At 51.2% G+C, this 17,161-nt stretch overlaps 1 long non-coding RNA gene across 1 annotated transcript; it reads right to left on the minus strand.

Annotated features, from left to right (window-relative positions):
* Nucleotides 1-2,370: 2,370 nt before the first annotated feature.
* LOC127059987 (uncharacterized) lies at nucleotides 2,371-6,853 on the minus strand. Its single transcript, XR_007778430.1, has 2 exons — nucleotides 6,290-6,853; nucleotides 2,371-5,481 (listed from the first exon to the last, which is right to left on the minus strand). It is a non-coding gene; the product is annotated as an uncharacterized LOC127059987 (long non-coding RNA).
* Nucleotides 6,854-17,161: the final 10,308 nt, after the last annotated feature.

Genomic DNA, 17,161 nt, shown 5'->3' on the forward strand with positions numbered 1-17,161 from the left:
CCTGCAAGTCAGATGCCACACTCTGAGAATTTTTTGGGGTGTGTCTTTACAGCTTCTCCCACCCCTCTTTGCTCTGGATCTCCTTCTATGGGAGATATTCTCCTTCTATTATCTCCTCTCCTCTAAGATCCCCTTTTAGGTTGAACTAGGAGATAATTAGGTCTGCAATTGGATGATTTTTAAAGTCCCTTACAAGTAAAACCATTTTATGATTCTAAGAAAATAGGGCATAGGCAAATCTGATTGCTCATCCAACGTTTTTCCAGTCCAGCTTTATCTCCTTCAAAACTTTGATTTGGATCCTGCCAGGGCCTACAGTTATTGGTAAATAAATAAAAATCCCAACTTACTCTGCTTGCTGCCCCAGGAAAGCAATAAAGAGAAGGCCCAGCAACTCAGAGATGCAGGTACCTCATTATCTCTACATAATTATCTGTAGGTAATGAGATATCCAAGCCCCAGCAAGAGCAGAGTGGGAATAAATCCCCAAGGGACATGACAGATCATCACATTCCCACCCAGAATCATGGAATCAAGCAGACCCCACCAGCCAAGAGGGTTTTTCTCTGCTAAGTCATTCCCCCAGCAAGCTGCTCTCCAAGGAACACTGAAAACAAAACTAATCCCGTTCTCCCAGAGGAGGAATCCAAAAATAACCCTGTGGATGAATGAGCAGCACAAAGCCAAGTGCTGAGGCTGGAGTTGAGTTTGGGAGCTGAAAGCTTTCCAGCTCCATGTTCCCACTTGAATTACTGCCCGGGCATTCACACGCTGTTCCTGCACTTCATTATAAAAAAGCAGTGGTGTTTCTTTTTGCTTTTGTTTCCCAGTACGGGACGTGAAATCCTGCAAAACCCTGGGGGAGGATGCAGGGAGGGAGAAGTTCCTTGGAGCAGCCTGCAGGCTGATGGAACCTATCCAAAGCTGAGGAAAGCCACTTGTGCATGGGGACATGGGCCTGGAGTCCACGGCTCCAGCACTGAATTCCTGGCTGGATTTGCTAAGCTTGGCACTTTGGATGCTCCTCTGTGGAAGTCCTGGCACGGTGGCAGCACTGGGGATGCTCCTGACACGCTCCCTGCTCTCTCAGCAGGCAGGATGCAGGTGCTGGGGTGGCTCACCTGCTCCCTGCCTGCAGGAAGGAAACACTCCCCAAACCCAAGGATGGATACCCTTGGAATATCCAGGCCAGTCCCACAGCACAGTTTCTCATGAGCATCCTGGGGCATGAGAGAAGACCTTCAGCAGGAATCTCACACCCAGGAGCAGAGATTATTGGGCTGGGATTCCCCTGTGAGCCCCACCTTCGCATCCTGCCCTTCCAGGGGGAAGCAGCCCCCTACCTGGGTTTGTTCCCTGGCCACCTCCAGGGACACCCCAGCATTCCTGGTTCAGAGGAGGAGAGCAGCCAGGGCAGGGAATCACCTTGCTCAGTGCTGTGTGGTGAGGAATAGCCCTGTGGTCTTGGAAAAGCCTTGGGTGGTGACAGCTGACTCAGGGAAGCTGGTGAGCTGCCCTCAGCTCTGGCCAGCAGCAGCTGTGCAGTCCCAGCCACAGAACACGGGGAGGAGCACAGAGAGGAGGCAGCCCTGTGCCCAAACACCCCTTGCCTCCCTGGGCCCCAAAACAGAGCTGAGTCCCTCTGTGGGGACAGCAGCAGTGCCCGTGTTTGGGAAGCTGGCCTCAGTGGCACAGCTGGGATTGGGGTGCCATCCCTACTGCCCTGGCTGCTGGCCAGGGGGGCACAAATCCCCAGGGATCCTTCCAGAGCCTCTGGAGCCGTGGCTCTCAGGGATCTGTATCCTAATAAGCACCATGATGTAACTCTGAGTAAGTCTTGCAAGGGATCAGCCTGAGGAAGCTGCAGTGTCTTACCTCCTGTTTTTTTTTCCCCCTCCCTTTGTTTCTGCTCTAGTTGAGGTCACCCAGTCTGAACCTCAGCAACACATGCACCTTCCCCTTCTCTTCCTATCTGCGGCCTCATTCCCAAAGAGAATCCCTGTGTCTGTGCCAGCACAGATGCTGCTGCCTGTACCTAAAGCTCTGGAATGGTTAATTCATTGATTTCTACATGATTCCCAGTGTGGGAATACTACAGGTCTATGTAACATTTCTGGACTCTGTCTCCATCAGTTATCTCTGATGTGTTTGGTGTTCCTGCAGGCTATTGACCCATCAGCTGCTTCCCACACATTCAGTGCCCACAAGCCTCCCACAAATGCATCAAGATGCTCCAAAAGTCTTTAAAACAGTTTTTGTTGTCTCCTAGCTGGGGTCAGGAGGAGGTTCACCTCTCTCCAGGGTGTTTGCATGGCATTGCTGCGGTATCTCCCGCATTCCTTTACTCTGTGTGGGAGGACAGGCATGGAATTGTGAGGAATTTGACCATTTTATTCACTCTCCTGCCTGCAGAAACCACTGTCAATCCTGGAAACCCTTCAGTCTTCTTCAAGACTCCCTGGCCTTGGGCTGGCTCCAGTGCTGCTCTGCAGGCTGGTCTCTTCCCTCTAGGGGATGGTCCAGAGTGGTCTCTCCTCTTCCTCTAGGCACTGGTAGGGAAGAGGACACCAAGATGGATGAAGGTTTTCCACAGACACCAAGATGGATGAAGGTTTTCCACAGAGAAGGTTTTCCAAGCCTCTCTGGGAACCCCAAGGACCTGAGTGGAAGGTGTCAGGAGCCAGTGGGACACATGATTGCAGTGGTGGCCATTAAATCCCTGGAGCTCAGAGGCTTTTGCTGGGCCAGCAGGAAGGTCCCTTTCCTGTGGGATCATCTCTTCTTCTTCTCAGCTGGTGCTGAGTCTCTCAACTGAGTTCTTCTCAGTTGGCTCCACTTCCCCCATGTCACAGCCATCAGTGTAGCTGCTGCTCAGCAACAAAAAATGGTGATACAGGTTATAAAAAGGTTGCAGTAAGGTAGAAAAATCATAAAGAAAGCCTTCATAAAATCAGGCCTGCCCTGGCTAGCCTGTCATTCCTTCTAAGGCACTTTGCAAGTTCCCATGTGAAAGCAGTCCTGTTGTGAGCAGTTTGTTAGCATAACAATCTATTCCTGGGTGAAAAACAACTGCCACCTGTATAAACTGCTTTTACACCATTAGATAGAAAAATGAAACTATCTCTCACAAACAACTTTTCCTGCACGTACACCCCGGGGGTTTGAGTGACTAATCAATACAGAATAATAACTTGTTATTAATCAATAATTGACAAGAAAGCTACTAACCCACTGGAGTCACCCCTGAGGTCTGTAAAACTGTATAAAAAGGAGTTACGTGAATAAAGAATGGGCTTTTTCCACCATGAAAAAAATGGAGTCCCATGTGATTTATTCCCACATAAAAACACCAGAAGTGATGGGAAAGGGGTGTTTTCCTCCTGGTGGGACATCTCCAAGAAGCTCCATATAGAAGAGGATGGTCCAGGAGGCCAACTGGAGCTTCACCATCCTCCTCTCCTGGGTGGCTTGGCCTGAGGATTCAGCAGAGGAGAGAGCAGAGCATCCCCATGATCTACCAGGGTGGATTCAGGCTCCAGTCTGCAGCCTAATTGCAGGTGGGACCAGGAAGAGGAGACTTCTCTGTTTACTCACATAGTTTCAAGGTGAGTAACACATGCTGGGCCCAGCTCTGGCTCCGTGGAGCTGTCAGAGTGAGACCTTCCCCTCGCAGCTCCCCCAGCCCCTGGGCTGCCAGGATGGGCTGAAGAAGCTCTCAAATGGAAGGACACAGGGCTTTGAACCCCCTCCTGCACCATCCCAGAGGAGCTGGGGGCCACAGAACTCTCCTTGCCTGGCACTAAGGATCTTTGTCCTCTTTTCCTTCCCTTCCCCCTTCCTGTTGGCACACAAGGAGCTGCTTTGATGCCCTCATGAGACAGATTTTCAACTGATAGCAGATCCTTGTGATAACAGATCCTTGTGGTCACCCCTGTGACTGACTCATTCTTCCCAGGGGCTAAATCCTGGTGTCTTCAGCTCCCTTCAGCCACCTTGGGAAAGGGGATATCTTGTTTTCTTCATGACCATCTCTACCAAATAACCCCCTCCTGCCCCTGCTCAGGTCTGACGCTGCAGCTTGGCCAACCTTTGGCCAGCCTGTCTCCAGGAACTTCCTATCCCCTGGATGTGGGAGCAACACCTTGCTGATGGGTTTCCTTCCTCCACAACCATTGGCTGAAGCAGAGGATCCCAGGAAAACATCAGACCTCAATGAGCTTCTACACTCAGCAGAGTGAGTGGTCTTGGTGTCCTGGGTGGCTTCCTCTTCCAGGAATTGCTTTTTGAAGGCACCCTCATCCTCTCGTATCAGGAGAAATCCTATGGAGAAACATCTTCAGACATGCTGGATGCATTGGATGGTGCTGGGTTTTGCACAAGAGGCAGTGAGTCACCACCCTCTCATCACTTATCTTCTCTGGACTCATGAGGGTATCACAGACCTCAGTCACTCTGCCCTTGGTGCCCCCTTCCCAGCCTGTTTCACCACCATTTTCACAGCAACCTGAGTTTTCAAGGAAGTGGGCTGGGAACAGTGACTCTTCGAGGGTGTTTTCCAAGGAAAGCTGCTGGGGGAAGGATGCTCATGGGATTTGGGAAGCCGCCCTTGTTTGCCGGGGCTGTGCAGGGTGTGAGGAGCCTTGTCTGGGAACATAGTGTGCTCTGCAGCCGCCGGCAGTGGGAGGTGGTGGTGGCTCCGGGGGTTATTGCTGCACCACTGAGGTAAGAGGGATTAGCACCGCGAGGTTGGGAAACGGCCGGACCCTCTTGCCGGGCTGGAGTCGAATTGCAGCAGGAGCACCAGAGGCTCCTCGGAGAGCCCGAGGCCACGGGCAGGCAATCACCGCCCCGGCAGGCTGGGACATCTTATTGCCCTCGTAAAAACCTCTTTTCACTCATCAGGCTAATGTGGGTTTTGGCTGGAGTAATTAAAGCCTCATAAAGAGCCCACTCGCCTCCCACTGCCACATCCCCGCTGTCCCTGAGCTCCCCCTCGCTCAGCTCCGCCCTCCGTGCCAAGTATTTCCTTCTCCTTTTCTCTGCGGTGAGAAGGAAAAAATCCCAACCAAACCCCACAAAAAGGCCACTTTCCCCCCTTTTTGTCATGCAGCTAACCCGTGGGTGCAGGGAGTTGTTGGAGCAGGAGCACCCGGGGTTTTGGCAGGAATGCTGCTGGCCTGTCCCGTTTGTAGGAGCTGAGACAGCCAAGCCTGCCAAGCACTGGAGAGATGGGGATGAACCTGAAGCCGTTCCTTGAGCTGGGAGCCGGCCAAGCTCTACTGGCCAAGTGTCTTCTTTATTCCCTTCTAGGCTTTTTCCATGCCTGGGTGTATTTCCACAGCGTGGAGACAGATGGAAAATTACTGGTGATGCTCTAGTGCCAGGTCCCTGCCCCGGCAGAGGTGAGCTAAGGCTGTGTGTTCATCCAGGGAACTTCTCACCACAGGATGCTGCTGGGGCTGGAATGCCTTGAAGAACCATCTAAGTAGTTTAAAAAAAACAAAAAGAAAGCTATTAAAAATAAATAAATATTATAAATATGTCCCTTTTTTTTTTCTCTGCTTAAAACTTTCTCTGAAGAGCTCCATCCATGCCAGCTCACTGAAGGTTTTGCAGCCCAACAGCTGTCTGGGTTCTGCTCCTCAGAAGGACCATGAGAAAGTACAAATACATCCTAAACAGAGCAGATAAACCAGGATAAACGATGTGCACCAACATCCACAGCCCCAAATCTCTGTGATCCCACCCTCAGGGAAGAAAGCAGCAGTGGCAGAGAGCTTGGGATGATAGGGAGCACCTGGGTTTGCTGGGATGGCTTAGGATGGGATGGATGGATGGATGGATGGATGGATGGATGGATGGATGGATGGATGGATGGATGGATGGATGGATGGATGGATGGATGGATGGATGGATGGATGGATGGATGGATGGATGTTAAGAGGAGCAGGGAGCAAGCCCTGAAGATCTCCTTTCTGCTGTCCAAGGCATGATTCACAGCCCACAGGCTGCTCCTCCAAGCAAGCAGAGGCAACACCACAATCTTCCTGTTATGGGAAAACCCCAACTTCAACACACAAACCAAGGAGCTGAGGTTGGGGTGCTGCATCCCTGGGACCTGGGAGCCTCCATTCCAGTGTGGTTCCCCTCCTCCAGGCTCAGGGATGCTTATCTAACCCAGTTCCCCCAAGCCAGGACTGGTGGGAGGGATGGAGCGTGCCCAGCTCACATCCAGGTCACTGGAAAATCCCCTGGGCTGGGACAGAAGCAGCACATGGACATCACATACCTCAGACTGCTGAGCCTGGCCTCTCCCCTCCTCTGCAATGGCACCTACAGCCTTCCTCTTTTTCTCCTGAAACTACTGATTTGGCCTGTATTTGTGAGCTGTTTTAGGGAATTTCACTCTTCCAGCCAGGAAGGGCAAGCCCAGGTGTTTTGGTGCCCATCAAAGGAAAACATCTCCTTGGCAAACATAGCAAAGCCATTCATCACCTTCAGACACTTCCCACGCAGCAATTTTCAGTGCCTGCAAAGGAAAAGAAAATAACAATAAATGAGTGAGGCTCTTGGCTGTGCCTGCTGCAGCATCCCTGGATGGGGCTGCAGAACCTTCTCCAGCCCAATGTGGGACAGGACATCCCCCAGCCAACTGCTTGGATGCACAATCTGTCCTTTTCCATCCCTCTGTTACTGGGACACCAACAGTGGGGCTGACCCCAGTTCCCCCAGCAGGGCTTTTATTGTGGAAACCCTCAGGAAAGAGGGCTGGGAATGAGGAGGTGGTGGGATAAACCACACTGCCACTTCAGGGATGGCTTTATCATGCCAGGGAGAGGGGAGGAATGGCTGCTCAGGGCTTAGGGCTGAAATGACCCCCTGCCTTGCTCTTCCCCATCCCAACCTCATGTCCCCATCATAGAAACCTGTTAGAAGGAGGTTTCCTCCTGGCTGACCCTCCCTCAGGGATATCTGATGTCACCTGATTCACAGCAGCTGGATCAGCTCTTCCCAGAGGGAACCACAGCTTGGCTCCAGTTCAGCATCTGCCCCTGGGCTGGGGACTCCCCAGTCCCAGTTGGCAGCTGGCCTTGATGCCACCAAAGTCCCTGGGGACTTCCCAGGGTTTCCCAGCCTTTGGAAGGGCTCACATTGCATCAGCCAGGCCTGGAGGAGATGCTCAGTGACACCCAGGGATCTCCTCCTCCTTCTCTTGGATTTCAAAGCTTTTCCTGCTTTGCATGTTCTCCAGAAGGACGCCAGATCTCCCTGGGGCACTCTTGGTGCCACTTGAATGGGGACCTCCTTGGATCAGACACTAAGAAAACACAAATCCACAAGTTTTTTGTCCTCAGGCAGGTAATTAGTGGCTTGGGCTTTGCCTACGCCAAGCCAGTGGCTCTGCAAGACATGGCAGGTCCTGGGATTTCCAGACTTTTCATCAGCTGGCCAGTGGCATACATAAATCCCAGCCCAGGAAAATCCTGGATGAGTCTTTGCTGTTCTCCACAGTCCCAAAACCCACTGAGCATTTTCCCATCAAAGCTCAGCACCAGCAGAACTGTGCTCAGGGCAGGGTCTCATCTGCTCTCCAGAAGGTGACTCCCAGCTCACAAGTCCAGCTTGGGCCTTCTGGCCCCAGCAGGACTTTTCAGCCCCAAACAATGATGAATTTTTGGAGAAGGCTCCATTACCAGTGTGGCTGTGGCCGGATAATCCCATCACCACATCCTGACACATTTTTTCCCCAACACCCTACAGCAAAAGGGAAGAATCCCCCATAGCCTTTGATCCTCTCATCCCACCACCTCAGGCCAGCACCAGCTTGGAGGTTTCCTGGCTTCCTGACCTCCTTGCTGCTCCAAACATCTCATGGGGCTCAGTGGATGGCCTGGGGTTGAGTTTCTGTGTCCTGCTGGCTGTGACTCCAAGGGGTTGGGGACAGGCTGGGGAGGCAGCACAGGATGCTCTGACAGCCTCAAAGCTTGGAGACAGCATGGGATGGTTGTAAGTTGGTGCTGTGAAAAATGCATATTATATGATTGGCTCTTTGCAAATATTAAAATGAATACTACATGTGTGATGTTGGAAAGTTCTGCTGTATTAATCTCTTTTAAGTAGTGTGGTAAATATGGTTTTTAGGCTATAGCATAATATTAAAATAGAAACTATGTGATATAAGATACTTTTTGTATTATTTTGTATACTTTTCCATTCCTAGCTCAAGGAATGGAAAAGATAATCAAGAAATTCTTCACATAATCCTATGTGGATAGAGATAACAGCAACAGACACCAAAATCCCAAGGGAAGAATTATTGCCTCCTTATCAGGAAAGCTCAGACTTTGAGGAACCAAGAAGGCTGATTTACGAGATGGGGGGGAAGCTAAAATTAAGCAGAAACCCCCTAGTTTGAAAGGAATGTTTGAATCATGTATGAGATATATGAATATGCAATAGGCTATTGCTTTTAAGGGGTCATCCTTTGTTATCAAGGTGTGCTTTGTGGCAGTGCCAGGCACCCCTATGTCCATAATTCTTTGCTTTTTATTGACTCTTATTGCCCTAACTGTTATTACTATTTTCATTACTATTGAACTTCTAAAATTTTAACAAAAGTGAATGGCATTTTTCATAGTGCCTTCCCTAAAATCTCCATCATATCCCCACAAAAACGAGTGGGCAGCACATGGGGAAGTCCTTCTCCACGACAGCAGTTCAAAAGTCCAGGAGGAAAAAGGAATTCTAGAGGATAAATCAATAAACTTCTCCCAAACGTGGTTTTAATTATCAGTGTTGATGCAGACTTTAAAGGGAGGAGGGGGAGAGGAGGAGGAGGAGGAGGAGGAGCAGAGGCTCTGATTTAGCTTTTAGCAATGTGTGTTCCTCTGCATCCAGCAAAGATTGAGAAGGGGATTGATTTTGGGAAAAAAAAAAAAAAACAAAAAAACCACCCAGATGTTAACACATTTGCAACCCAAAAAACCATGGGGAAAAAAGCCCCAAATCCTCACATTCCTGCACTGACGCCCATCAGCTCCTCTCAAACACATGTGGCCACTGCTGACATCAGTTCCAGGAGAGCCACGGGAGCTGGGAGGTGTTTTGGGGCCAACCTGACTGTTTAGGAAATACCTCCCTCATTTCAAGGGTGGTGGTGCCAGCTCATCTTGGGCACGATGCCCTCCTTTATCTTCTCCTCTTCTCCTCGGCTTCCCCATCGCCCGAGGCTGCTCCTCCCAAGGTCATCCCACTGATCCATCTGGGTGGCTGCTCCTTATCTGCCCAACCAGGAGTGCAGCTTCCCCTCTTCCCTCCAGGGATGGATGCCAGGCTGAGATAAAGATCCACTGGCTCCAGGAAGGGGGATGGAAAGAGGTTCTCCCATCCAAGCACGAGGTTGAGGGGACGCTCTGCCGCTCTGCCCAACACTCTGCCATCAGGACACCCGCTGGGCCAAAGAGCCCCAGGGCACCTCGTGCCTGGATACGGGAAATTAACATAAACCAAGATAAAACCAAGAGAAAATTAGCATAAAATGTATATACAGCCAAGAGAGGAGGGTAAGCAAGAAGCTGTTGCACTTCTCCAGGTACTTCTAAAACTTCTCTCCAGAGCCATGGTAGGAGAAAGCTGTTTTTCCTCCAAAATTTTGTGCAGGCTGAAGCCAGCAGAGAACCAAGATCGGGGGAAAACCAAACCCAAACCCGTGGCATTTTGCATCTCATCCTCTGCTGGGCCTAGGAGGATGTTCGGGAGAGGAAGAGCTTCAAATCCTGGCTTAGAGGGGTCCATCCGCACCACCTCCTGATTTCCACAAGGGAAGAGGAGATGCTCTCAGCTGGAGCATCCCAGCGGCACACCTGGGTGGGAAGGGGTCATGGGGAGGAGCTGGACCGAAGGACAGCCCCATGCTCGGCACTGGCCGGGTCGGGACGCGGCCGGCCGGGATTTTCAGCAGCTGAGTGAGCCAGCAAAGCAAACACGAGAAAAGAGCTCCCGAGTCATGTAAACAAACAAATAACCAATTAAGAGATGAAATGAATCTCCCAAGTACATAACCTTTCTATTTAAACACTCTAGGCCTGGAAATGTTTCACTGCATCTGACCCAGCTTCGCCTGTGATCTCCCTGCGGGATGAAAGGGGTTGGGTTTCAAGGAGTGACTTTTCTTCTGCCTCTCCCCCCACCTAATTATATTACCCTTTCTTTCTTGTGTTGGTTTATTTCAGAGGGAAAGTTCCCAGATGTTTCCTTCTGTTAAAAATAGGTTAGAAACTGTTGTAAAATAGTTGATAGATCGTTAAGCATGCACTGTTAGTTTGGCTGTTCTCTTGTAAAAGGGGTTAAAAGGGTAGTTATAAGAAATACACGGTACTCAAGGTACCATAACACACCAAAGTACAGCACCCTCAAGAGAAACGAGCCAGCATGGACAGAGCTGTAATGGCCAATCAAGCACCTTAAACCTTCATGCAAATGAAGGATCCAAAAAGAAACCAATCCAAAGGGACAAAAAACAGGATAAAAAGGGGGATCTGACCCACTGAACCCGTGCCGCTCCACTTGGAGCCTCGGGGCCATCGCTGCTGAGCAGCCCCAGCGCCGGCGCTGCTCCATCTTCGACGGGAGTGCTCCTGCTCGGCCCGGGGCCCCTTGCTTTGGGCCTTTCTTTTTATTATCATAAATGCTGAAATCACTGTAGTACCGGGAGCGTGGTCCCGTTTTAAACACTTCTGCATTCCCTCCTCAGCACGGAGCAGGAGCTGCCTCCCTCCCCATCCCTGGAACAGGACTGACTGCATTGACCTGTTAATTATGGAATTTAAGGCCGGTGTAGAGGAAATAGAGGTATATAGGGGTAAATCGACCCAGCAGCATTAAAATAGCAGAGGGAGGAGTAAAACCAGGCTTTCAAAGGAAGGCAGACAGCCCTGGGAGAATTTTGGGGGAGAATGAGGATGCTTCTTCCACAACAGGACAAGGCACAGAGGTTTAAGTGGGTTAAACCCAGTGGGAGTGGTGTTAATTTTACTGGGGTTTCTGTCCCCTGCAGCTCAGGGGATCCTCGGCCAGCTCCCTCCTTGGAGCATCCGACACCCCACAAGCTGCCAGACTCCCTCCTGCCTGCTCCAGGGCTTCCCTGTGCAGCCACTGCTGATTCAGGACAGTGAGGGACTCACCCTGCTGGCTTCAGCACAGCCTCTAATCCCAGGCTTAACTTTAAACCCAGGTTTGGGGTCCTGCAGAGGACAGTAGTCACACAGCCCAGCCGAGGTCACCGCTGAGTTATGCTGACTCTTTCCAGGGATGGGGTGTGTGTGTGTGTCTGTCTGTCTGTGTATGTGCACTGTTTTAATTAGTACTGTTAAATTGCTTAAATCCACACCCCTGCAGAATTTTGTTACTCAAAACTAAGTGTGGAGGCTGCAGGGATAAGGACCATTTAGAGGAAGCATCACTTATTATTTTTTGAGAAAGAAAACCCTTGCTTGGTGACTAGGAGCTCTTTCAACCCTTGGTGATTGTGTTCCAGGTTAAAAAGGCTTCTACTGAGGTGCTTGGTGTACCCAAGCACCCCACTCTGTCCCACCACCAGGTGCCCAGTCCTGCAGAAAATATTTGGGGACAGGGACCACATATTTGTGAGTCTGCTAAAAATACCTCCTTATCTGGAGGCCAAACAAGCAGATACAGCCCAGGTGCCATGGGATGGAAAAGGGATGGAGAGGGATGATGCAGCTCGGATATATCTGCATGCCCTGCAGGGAACAGTCCCCAAAACTCAGTAGACCAGGAATGCTGGGTGACCTCCCAAAACCTCACCATGCAGAGAAGCTGGGTGACCCCCCCAAACCCCACCATGCAGAGATGCTGGGTGACCCCCTCAAACCCCACCATGCAGAGATGCTCAGCAGTCCCCAAACTCCAAAATCTGGTGGCACATGTGGCACTCACCTCCCCACCCACCCCAGGGTGGAATTTATGAGCAAAGACAAGAACGGGGTTAAAAATAGCCCGAAGCCAAGAAAACCTGCACAGACAGGGAAGTGAGAGCCCCAAAGATAGTGCTCCCACTCTTTCACATCTGAGCTTTCAGTAATCACAGCTGCTTTCACTTCCCCTTCGCCCTCCGCCTGTTCCTCTGCCACTGGGTTTTGGTTCCTCTCTGCTCCCCCATCACCCTCCCCCTTTGAAGGCCAAGCCTTCAAAGCACTTCAGCTTTTATTTCCCTGGGGTGCTGCCAGTTCCCATGTCCCGGCTCTGGCACGACAGTGCCCTCCGAGGAGCTGGGGATGTGACAGGGATGTGAAGTGATGTCTCTTCCATGCAGTGATCCAGCGTGGATTGGTGCTCTGGGAGAGGGGAGGGAGAGAAGGGTGAGAAGTAAGAAGCAGAGCAGCTGGAGCTCTCTTTCTCCACGGCTTTTCCCAGGTATTTGACTTCCAACAAAGCCCCAGCAGACCCAACAATTTAATGCTGATTACTTTTAAAGAACCGGCCCAGAGAGGCGGTGCTGGAGGGACGCGCTGGGCTTTGTTCTGCTTTGGCAGCGGGAGTGCCGCTGCGTGCAAGCGTGACAGAGGGTCAATATTGACTTTGTGCCGAGGCAACTGGTGGGGTTCGCGGGCTGCAGGCATTTGGGAGCTCCAGCTGCACCCTGCCCGCACCCTGCCAGCACCTCAGCAGCTTTTTCCCGGCACCAAGAGCGATTTGCTATCAATGAAAAATGCTGCTGTAAATAACATCCACCCAGAACATCTCAGAGCAGACTCACCCCGAGGGTATGCAGGATACAGACTCCCCGGGGATGCTGCAAGAGCAGGAGCTCCCCGCCCTCAGGAAGGATATTCTGGATGGGAACAGGGGGCAGAGGTCTGCCTGTGTGTGCCTTGGCACATCCCAGAGCTAGAATTCTTTCTGATAATGGCCATGCTCTCTCATCACAGCCAAATTTTGCTGCCTTTATAAAGGGGCTGTGTGTCTGCCAGGATGCCAAACATTATGTATTTGCACAGGGGGCAGCAAGAACCAGGTCAGGGCTTTCCCTGCCACTCTCATTCCCACTGGTGAAGGAAATCTGGGCATGGCATCGCCTGCCCAAGCCATGTGCCCAGCAGGCACACGGAGCTGCCCAGCAGAGCAGGGGGACAAAGGACAATGCTTCCCTTGCCTGCCATTCACACTGGGGCTTGCTTTGGGATGGCTGGCATGGCTCCCAGACCCCATGCTGGTCCCTGATCCTCGGGGAAGCAGGGCAGTGGTTGGAGGGAGGCTGGAGCACAGTCAACCCTATGCAAACACAGCAACTTGGGCCATCAATTATCCCCAGTAAAGAAGTTTGGCTGACCTGTGTCCGTGGAGTTTATCTGGAGCCATCCCATGGCCTCAAGAGCTGCAGTGTATTTGAGGGACAAGAGCCCCTGAAGCAGGGATGGGAAGCTTTCAGCTATTTTTTCAGGCACATGTTCTCATCTTGCCACTTTTTTTGCTTGATCCTCTCTCCCAGGGCTTTTGCCAGCCGCAGGCTGGGCTCTCTACCAGCCACATTCCTTCAGGTTGACGTGGCTTTTCTTTCCTCCCTCATCCTTATCACGCTGGAGTTCATGAATCATATTTCTCCTAAACTATAAACCACCCAAACACCCTGTGGAAATCAAGCCAGACAGAGCAGAGCCAGGCCCGGGGGCTCAGTCTGCTCTTGGGGGTACAGCTCTCCTGGGTAAAGGCTCTTCCAGCCATCCAAGGAGCCATGGAGGAATAAATCCATTTTATAAAGCTTTTATCGCTGTGCTGGCCCTCCCCCAGCTTGTCTTGGCACTGCCTCTCCTGGCACGCTTACCCAGTACTGGAAGGATTGGGGTGGGGGGTGGGGGGGGCGATTTTCTGGATACTCCTGTGGGATCAGAGGAACAAAGGGTCTGTGGGGGTGCTCTCCCCCCACAGCTGGCAGGGGCCAATGATGACCCTGGCCAGGGATTGAATGCCATGGGACAGGGATTGGGAGCACCCAGGCATTCCTCAATTTCAGACTGAGGGGCCTTTGCAATCACACTTGCTGGAGTCTGATTTTAAGCCTGATTTTAGGAGTCTCCACACAGAGCTATTTCCCTTCAGGATCCCAGGAGCCTGTGGTCAAGAGTATATTCTTTTTATCTTTACTGTGATGACTAAAGTGACCTTTATTCCTCATGTCTCTGGACAGCACAAAGGCTTTTTGGTCATTCCATTCCCTTTATCCCGTTTTCCCCAGACAGTCAGAAAAGTGAGGTACAACACCAAAGCCAGCATTCCCAGAGAAAAAACCTCCATCTCCATCTAAAGGACAACATAAGATCCCATTAATAAAACCTCAGACAGGGTGAGACCTAGCAGGAAACTGCCCCATCAGATTATTTCCATCCCCTGCGCATCTCTGAGCATCCAAGCTCCAGGGAATTCAAGCTCTAATTAAACTCAATTACTCCTGAAAACAATTTTTCAAGCACCCATGGAGGCAGGTGGCCAGGGGAAGAACCCTGCACCTGCAAGTTTTAATTGGGAGGTTGCCCCACCAAAGTTAAGCTATCTGCGTTGCTGGTGCCAAGGAGTCTGTGCCCAGCCCTGCTGGGTCTTTTGGCAACCACCTTATCACTAGTCAGGGTCATGCAGCTGCTTCCCAGCATCTCCCAAGTCAGGAGGGCTGGCCAGACAAAAAAATTAAGCACATGGAAAGCAAAACATGAGGACAGAGGTTGGAACCACCACTATCCCTTTGGATTATCTCCCTTTTCCACTGTCACTCCTCTTACAGGAGGAAGATTTGTGTCTCTATTTTGAACCCTGCCAGAGCAAGGGAAGGAAAAAAACCTACCAACACCTCATGTTGTCACTTGCCACCGCTGATCTGCCACCCTGTGGCAACCCCTGGCCTCCCTCAGTGCCTGGCTGGGCTGTGGTTGGGGACAAACCCACTTCCTGCCACCTCACGTGCTCTGGGGATCTGGAGTGGGTGCCCGAGGGTGGGGAAGAGGTGTCAAATCCGGAGCCCCGGGGTGCAAAGCCACCACAGCAGGTGCATCACGGAGACACCACTGCTCAAAGTCTCAGTGTGGAGAGGTTCTGTCACTTTTTTCAGATGTCCTTTTCCTGCTGTAGGCTCCCAAGATGGAGGAGTGGGATGGGACAGGCACATGAGATGATGCAATTCCCATCCTAAATCAGGCTGGGGAGGCAACTCCTGATCAAAGCCAGACCAAACCAGCACCACGGCATCTCCATCCTCCTCTGGTGCTCCCCAAATCCAAGCAGCAAAGGGATCCCATGGAGTTTGGGATGGGGGAAAGCAGCCGGAGCCAGGGATGCTGAGAGGCATGTGCAAGCCCAGGAAAGGAGGTGGGCTGCTGCCTTTGCTCAGCTTTTGTCCTGGCTCTTTATCACTCCCAAGCCATGCTGAGAGAAACAGTTTTAAGCAGGATGAATGAAATTGCAACACAGCAGGATTCATGGGAGTGCTGCCTCGGTCATCCGACAGTTTCATGGGAAAGTGAAACAAAAAATCAGCATGTGGCTCAAAAAGAAAAGCTGAAGGAAAAGAAAAAGCTCATGGGCCTGCCATGTGAACCTGGGTCACACACAGAGCTGTGAGGGATGGAGGTGGAAGCCTGAATGCCCTGAGGGATCCATCCCTCAACACCTCTTGGTGACCTCACTGACTAAGGAGAGCCTGGCGGTGCCTATTGCCCAAGCTGGCAGAGCCCTAGTTTGGAATCAGGTCCTTCATCACCACCCCAAGCCTCATCCTAGAAAAACACTGTCCCAAAGTCACCTTCTCAAACAGACAGGGCTTTCCCCAGCTCTATTCCTGTTCCTTTTCCACAGGGAGCAGCTCCTGCCTATGGGCTGCTGCATCTCCCTGGCCACGTGTGGGGACCTGTACCTGTGCCAGGCTGGAAGCTGCTCCTGCCGCCCAGAAGGAGCTTAACTGTTTCTTCTATTTGCCCTGAAGGAAAGGTGGTTTGGGCACGGGTTTATCCCAGCCTGGAAAGCTATCACAACCTGCTTCCAATGAAAAAATCACAGCAATTGTGCAGAAGATCACTTGTCAACCTTTCTGGAGCAGCTCAAGGCAGCAAAGCAGGCTTGGAAGTATGTAAGGCTGTTATCAGGAATGTGGTGTTTTGTCCTGGGGTAGAGGAATTACTGTTGGATTTTCTGTGCTGCCAAGTCAGGGAGCAGGAGGAGGGATAAACAACTCCAGGCACTGGAGATAGCTATGACAGATCCCAAGGACAAGTGCCAGTTGTAGCAGCCAAAACACACATTGTCCTGTGAGCAGAAGAAACACCATTCACATCAAAACTCATGCAAGCCAGAAACATCTCTGCTACTGTCAGTGAGCTGAAGGGAAGGTCCTCTAAGAGGCTGAGAACATGAGCAAATAATGCAGGTCACTCCATAATAAATCCTGGCAAAATGCAGAAGTCACAGCCACAACACCACTACTGCCCTCTGTGTGAGCCACAAGCTCTGCTCACACCAAGATCCTTCTCAGAAATTGTGACTTGCTGGATTCCTGTCAGTGGAAGAGCCAAAACAGGGAAGGTTCAGAGGTTTTATTTGTGTGGGATGGGTAAGTTAAGCAAACCTAACCTAGTGACCTCTTCCCTTATACACAGCAGGTGGAGGTTTCCCCCACAGGCAGGATGCACATGCTGTACCCAAGGCTTCAAATTTGTTTGGGTTTAGTAAAAAATGAACTCTGTAGGTCAGCAGTGCTCTGCTGGAGCAGTATGTTCCACAGCTCCCAGTCCCCTCAGAGGCAAGATCGTATTCCTAAGGAAAGGCTGGACTGGGGGAGCCCTGCCTGGTCTGGCCCACAAGGGCACAGGATTTCTCAACTTATTCATGCCAGGCAGTAAATTTTCAAGCTGAAAAGGTCATCAAAGGTGAAGTTTTACTTCATTCCCATGAGAAACATGCAGTCTTGGCTTTCCATGAGGGCCTGGCCTGCTTGTTTCCTGACTGGGGCACCCAGATGGGCCGGAGGCACTTTGGAATGAGGTTGATACCTGCATCCCTCTCCAACAACAGCTCCTTTCAGTCAATTTTTTTCTCTGATAAAAAACCCTAAGCAGACACAACTTAGCAAAGATACTGGCCAAAGCAGTTACAAGAGGCA

This window comes from Serinus canaria, chromosome 10 (assembly GCF_022539315.1).
Source record: "Serinus canaria isolate serCan28SL12 chromosome 10, serCan2020, whole genome shotgun sequence".
NCBI lineage: Eukaryota > Metazoa > Chordata > Aves > Passeriformes > Fringillidae > Serinus > Serinus canaria.